The sequence below is a fragment of the Miscanthus floridulus genome, unplaced genomic scaffold (genome assembly GCF_019320115.1).
Source record: "Miscanthus floridulus cultivar M001 unplaced genomic scaffold, ASM1932011v1 fs_594_1_2, whole genome shotgun sequence".
NCBI classification, from domain to species: Eukaryota; Viridiplantae; Streptophyta; class Magnoliopsida; order Poales; family Poaceae; genus Miscanthus; species Miscanthus floridulus.
In genome coordinates this window covers 47,970-54,684 of record NW_027096988.1, presented here as the reverse complement: position 1 = coordinate 54,684, position 6,715 = coordinate 47,970, and the positions used below count along the sequence as shown (strand labels likewise).

General features: G+C 41.0%; 1 long non-coding RNA gene across 1 annotated transcript; it reads left to right on the top strand.

Annotated features, from left to right (window-relative positions):
- Positions 1–408: 408 nt before the first annotated feature.
- On the top strand, positions 409–6,383 carry LOC136532371 (uncharacterized). Its single transcript, XR_010778229.1, has 3 exons — positions 409–695; positions 3,078–3,524; positions 4,368–6,383. It is a non-coding gene; the product is annotated as an uncharacterized lncRNA (long non-coding RNA).
- Positions 6,384–6,715: the final 332 nt, after the last annotated feature.

Here is a 6,715-nt window from a genome sequence, read left to right as displayed (position 1 = left end):
TTGTCTTTTAGATAGCGCTACAGACAAAAGGTTCAGTACCTATTCGGCATCTTCTCCAACAACAAGACCCAAAATAGAATTCTTTCTGCAAATGGGTTTCAGGAGAGAGGATGTTCTCAAACAACTCAAAATAGGTCTCCCGTATCCCCACCATTCACTTCTGCAAAAAAAAGATAGGGGATTTCTATTTATCTCTCGGTTGTAATTGTGTTTCTTAAACAATCAGTTTTTTATGGCGGTGATTTTGTTGAGATCCGTGCTATTCTGAGTGTGTGTATTTGTTTTTGGGTCGCTTCCCTGCGTAACGGGTCGTTTTTTGGTTTTACGTAGGCCCATTTCAGTCCATCTTTCATCATTCATTTTTTTATTCTCCTGCTCGATACAGACACTCGACGGAGGAGAGACAGTGCGCTTGTCCTTCAAAAAAAAAAAGAGAGAGCGTGCTTGTTGCTCGCCGGAGGCGGAGGCTTAGGTGCCGACGCCAGCGCCGGCTCAGGCGTCGCCGGAGGCGGAGGCAGAGGCGGGGGCGGCGGCGGCGGCGGCGGCGGCGGACACGGACGCAGAGGTGGCTGCGGCTGCGGCTGCAGAGGCGAACGCGGAGGTGCTGACGCCAGCTCCGGCTCTTGCGTAACCGTCGTGCGAAGGACTGTACTTCTCTCGTCGTCTCGTCTTCTCGTTGGAGGCGGAGTCCGAAGGTGCGTGCTGTCATTTGTGTCTTCCGGATGATTTTGGATTTCATTAAATTTGGTTCATGAACATTTTGGTGTGCGTGGACGCACGGGGGGTCAAAAGGTGTACCAACGGAAGGTGGATGAGTTGGATTTGGTGGCCACGAATTTTCGGGCATAAGGAGAGGAGGAGGGTTGTTTGGTGTAGGATCTTCCTGAATTTGTTTGGTTCGGCAGTTGAGCTTGTACCCACAGAGCTGTTACGTATGATGTATACTGGATTTTCGTTGCTAATTGGTTTATTAGTGGACATTCCAAAGCTCTGCTACAGTTTTTTTTTTTTTTTTTTTTTTTTCCCATGTTCCCATGTGTGCTTCTGTCAGTTCAGTGTAACTAATTAGTTCTGCATTCTGTCAGAGGGGGGGGGGGACTCAAAATCAAGGTCATACACATATACGTCGTCAAAGGGGGATTTGTACCTGAGTACCTCACTTGTTTTAGACCAACTTATTCATATTTTTGAAATAAAAAATCATGGTCCATTATTTGCCCGATTAGTAAACATATGTGGTCAACAATCTGTGTATGAGTTTTGCTGATATGTGTGTCTTGGTGACCCAATTATTAGCTAACCTCATGTACAGCCACTGCTGCTATGATACTGCCTTATTGTCTTCTTTTTCTTTCTTGGTGATTTTAGGCAATCAGGGTGTATATACCATGGTATAATTGTCTGAAGTAGTTGATCAAGATGCCTGATATCCTAGTTGAGTTTGTGGTAAAAGCAAGAAATGACTCCAGTTATTGATACACATAATATCGAGTAGGCGGTAAAACAGATTATAGAAGAGGCCATATTGTAATTATGTGTTTTTAAATCTGTGAATTTATCATATCCATAATCCAGCGCACAATGCCTCTTGGTTAGTTTGTTTTGTGACATCACTAACTGATAATTGGCATTGATCTGATAAAACCGACCATAAGTGATTTTGCTTAATTAATATCTGCTTCATTCTGGAAAGTAATTTGTTGTTTGTAATTATGATCACGGTCGTTGGCCTATTGTTTATTTATTTGGTTTTTGCTTGTTTTGATCACGGACATTGGTCTGGAACACCAGTAGGCTCTGGGCATTGTCATGGACGTAGCATGGCATGTGTGGGTGTAATATTACATTCCAGGGGTCGCAATGAAGTGCATGATACAGTTTTGATTGATGGTCATCTAATTGCCTGTGCTGGTTCTTTACTTTTGAGGTCTATATGTAGGGATGTTGTGCATTGTTCTATTTTTGCTTTTGAGCTGTGGTTAGGGGCTTAACTCCAAGTGTTGGATGATACCATATGTGCTTCATTTTCTTAGTTTAGTTTCAAGTTTAGGATTGTTATTAGTTCAATTTTTAGTTAACTCTAGTTTTGTATTAGTTTATTTTTTCAGCTTTAGTAACTCACCTCCATCGTGATTCAAGTATTCAGTTACTAAGGTTCATTATATTCGTGCAACAGCAGTTCAGTATATTCGGTGTTGTGTTTTTAGTTTTCGTGATTTAACAGTCAGGGATGCTTGCTTGTTTGTAGCAAACCATCAAAGGTTTTTTTTTCTGTTGCCTTGAAAACTGATTTTTCGTTCACATGTTACTGCAATATTTGCTTGATTGTTAGTCTACTCAGATTATATTTGCTCATGTAGCAATTTGAAGATAACCATGTTGCAATGGTGGTCTGATTTCAATTTGGGAGCTGGATGATAATTGGTCTGTCCATTCTATATAATAATATTAGGTCATTAGTTCTCTATAGGATTTTACATTGGTTTCAGATTTGGATTAGTTTAATTTCAGGTTTCCGAAGCTGTATACGTTAGTTTCAGGTTCAGTTATGTTATTAGTTTAGTATTGTGTACTTTCAGTTTAAGTATTTCAGTCGCATTTTATAAGTTTTAATTGACTCCTTAGTTTTTTTTGTTGGCATGGAGTTTCTGTAATCCAGCCTGGTGCATGTTTTTTAATTTTTTTTTCATTATTATTTAGTTTCAGTTGTAGATATTTTAGTCCCATTGTGATTCAGGTACTCAATCTAAGTTTCTAGTCTGTCAGTTTCAGTCTTAGGTATGTTTCACATTGGTTATGATGTTTACTGAATCTAGTTCAGTTCGCTGTACATTTTCAGTTGAGTTTCAGTTAACTGAATCTAGTTAAGTTCAGGTTTAGTGTTTTTTTCATACATCTTTCAGTGCTTTTATTCATACATGACGTAGTGAGTTTTCAGTGTCTCTTTTCATACATGTTTCAGTTTTTTTTTCGTACATGACAAAGTGAGTTTTCAGTGTCTTTTTTGATACATGTTTCAATGTTTTTTTTTACATGATGTAGTGAGTTTTCAGTGTCTTTTTTCATACATGTTTCAGTGCTGTTCCATAAAGAGGAAGGTACACAGGGAGCAGCAAGCTAGCGCAATGACATCCTCTTCTTCTTCGCCGCATAAATCTGGCGCCCAGTTCACACCACGAACAAGCTTCTCTTCAAAAGGCGATTCCTTCTGATCCTCTTCTTCGTCGCATTTTATAAGTTTTAATTGACTCCTTAGTTTTTTTGTTGGCGTGGAGTTTCTGAAATCTAGCCTAGTGCATGTTTGTTTTTTCATTATTATTTAGTTTCAGTTTTAGTATTTCAGTCCCATTGTGATTCACGTATTAAATCTCAGTTTCTAGTCTTCTCAATTATATTGCAAGTCTTCCATAAAGCCCAAGACATCCTTGCAAATCCAATGTGGAGCTTTACACTTGTCGTAAAGTCATCTTCTTCCCTGAAAATGAGCCCGTGAGATGGGAAGGACTCCTAACAAAGAATGACAGGTATACAACCGTACCCTAAATGTATTTCGCAGGATGACAAGTAAAGAATATGTGGTCAATTGTTTCCACATTCTCACACAGAAGACATTTAATAACGCCACTATTTGAACCCCTGTGCTGTAAAATAGATGCAGCAGGAAAGCTTTTGATTATGCATCTACCAAAGAAAATTTTTGATTTTTAAGGGTATCATCTTGTTCTTCCAAATGTGTTCACTATCTTTGTAAAAAGCACCCCCTTGTGTTTAAAATATATGTTGTGATTTGGTAGTAAAATCATTTAAGTTTGGTGTGGACTTCAGTGGACTTAGGCCTGAGGTGCCACTGGCTTGTCAGTATAGCAAGTCGAGCTGGATTTATTCCCATGGTTGAAAAACCTGGAACATCTTGGCAGCACATGGTGACGGGGGAGCCCATGAACATCTCCACAGGGTCACACGGGTTGTGTGTGATATAAAGAGTCAGACTTAGAGCCTAGGATGACGTATTCCGGAGATCACACAGGGTGCATGTGATGAGACAAAAGAGTTGGGCTTGATGCATGATGAGGAGATTGTTAGGTTTAGTCACATTGAAAATTGATGGTGGTGGAGCACATATAAGGAAGGGAAACCCTCAACCTTTCAGTCTTTCAGACTAGTCTTTTAGGTTTAATTTTTTGTGCTTCATATTTTATTTTATATATTTGCATTAATATAAGTAAATTATTCCAGACCTGTGTTGTTTAATTTTTGGCCTTCATATTTTATTTTATATGTCTTATGTTTCTGGCATTCATTATCAAATGAGGTGCTGATGTGTGGGAACTGACCTTGTGTAATTTGCGACGTTGCACTGTTGGCAGGTCTGAAGCCTTCTCAACATTCTTCAGTTCATATATCACAGAAAGAATGTCCTCTCTTCTTTCTCCTGAGTTGTAATGCAAAGCAAGCTCGTATCTTCTGTTAATATATGCGGTGAAAGTTCAATTACTTTGGCATGGCTTAATGCCCTGACGTGCTGATGCACTTTGTCTTTAGACTTCCCGTGTAAAAGAAATTGATTTGGCTAAACTTTAATTAATGAACTATATGGTGTGTTTAGATGCTTAAGCTTTAATTAATTAACACATGCATTAGCTGGATTATGCTAAAAAATAATTTTAAATACAATTTTTCCTATTTGTTTTAAATACAGAAGGTGATGTTGTCAGGTTGTGCGAAAAATGTCGTTGTTTGGTTGTTTTTAAGTACAACCCTGAAATGAAGCCATGACATTAGCACGGGCACTATACTAGTAGTCCTAAGGCATTGGTTGGTTGTGGGCTCTGGTTAACCTGGGCCTAGTGTGGCGTTGACTCATGGGTATAATGAGCTGGGCTAGATCTGTTGTGCACTAGAGACCCATAGAAAAGGTGGTTGGCCCAGATGCCTCAACAAATGAAATATACTAGTCTGATAACTATTGTTGTAGTAGTGCTATTTGAGGAAAAGAAATAAAAATATTGTTCCTTACTCTGTACATCATATATGTAGGCTTAGCAAGGATATTCTCAATCATTACACACACACACTCTCTCTTGGCTTGGTTCCTAATTCCCACTGCAAAAAGGATTAGGGTATCAAGCACAATTTAGATTTCCTGCCAAAACACCTTCACCTTCACCTTCACTGCAAAAATGTTTCTAACCCCTGTGGTGAAATTTTTGCAGCAAATGAACGACGATTGGGTTAAGTCGGACGCCCTACAAGCCGAAGGAATCCCACTGCTCCTGTGGGAGGCGCACCAGCGACTTGCTACACCGAGACACCGATGTACTACGGACGTGAGTACATCGAGGATGGTGCACCCAAGTGTGAGATTCGTATGCAAATTTCAGAACATCCATCATGCCCAGCATTTCAGACTCAGTACCTCACAGTGTACGGAAGAGGATTACATGACACATGCCAGAAAGGAGCACGCCAAGCTCTCGCAGAGTACTGTCAGATTTTTTAAGAAGACATTGAGAGCATCCCTGCCAGATTCTTCCCTATGCCTAATCAGACCACCCCCACATGGTGTGAGAAGGTACGAACCATGGAGAAGGTCAACCCGCAGACACCGGAGTATACCGCAGTGTCCACTGTCAAATATCGGCATGCACTTGATTCTCTATGAAGACCAGCAGCAGGAATTGTCAAGATGGATTACCAAGGCAAAGGAGATTGGAGACGAGTTACGCGACACCAACTTGGAGCTATTTCTAGTAAGACAAGAGAGAACAATTCTGAAAAACAAGTTAGACTCCTGCCGCCAGGAGTTGAAGGAAGCCCTACAACAGTCACGTGCCAGGAAGCGTGCGAAGAGGATGAAGAAAGGAAGAAGGACCGTGACCATGCGCCCCGTAACAGCAGGCACACGAGATGGAGTACCAGCATATGACCCACAGGACCCACACTTCGATCTGAATGGATACTTTTCAAGGGAGTCATCCTCTGACCGAGAGACAGTTGAGACTGAGGAGTCCATGGCAGACAATTTCACGAAGGCCGAGCCATCACGAGTCGTTTCTGGGCAGGATGACGATGGATATGCACAAGAGCTTTATACGCTGCGAGACGAGCGGTTGGCCCAGGAAAAGGGCAATGTTGCACACCGGGACCTTCGCAAGATGCAGTTCAAGTAGAAAATAAGTTAGAGTTGTAGCATACAGTTCATGTAAAATAAATAATATGAGCTGTAGTAGCTAGTAGTAGTGTCTAGTATCCTGAGTAGTAGTAGTACGCCTAGTGTCGCTTCGATGTCATTAGAAGTGCGAGTTGTCGTGCAGTAATCACCCTAGTAGTTGTTGTAGATGCACCCTTGTATCATATATGTATGACTGTTCGTGTGATGTATATATTGTGTGCTTGTTTATGCATGTGTGTCTTTACTTGCTTGTTATTTTATTTTCTTTCGTCCAAATCCTAGAGGATGTCTTCTCATCCTTGCTGCTCCATAGCAACAGATGGAAAGGAGGCCCGATAGGATTCGAGATCGCCGTGAAAGGGCCGCCGAAAGGCAGGTTCATGAAGAACAGGAACCAGTTGCACCACAACCTAGAAGCTGGCATAACAGAGGCAATCGCGAACATTGTAACCGTAGGCATGGGCACGAGCAACCACAGGAAGATAATATCCCGATTGTAGAAGAAGTACATGAAGGAGGTGAAGAAGAAGTTGAGCAAAATGT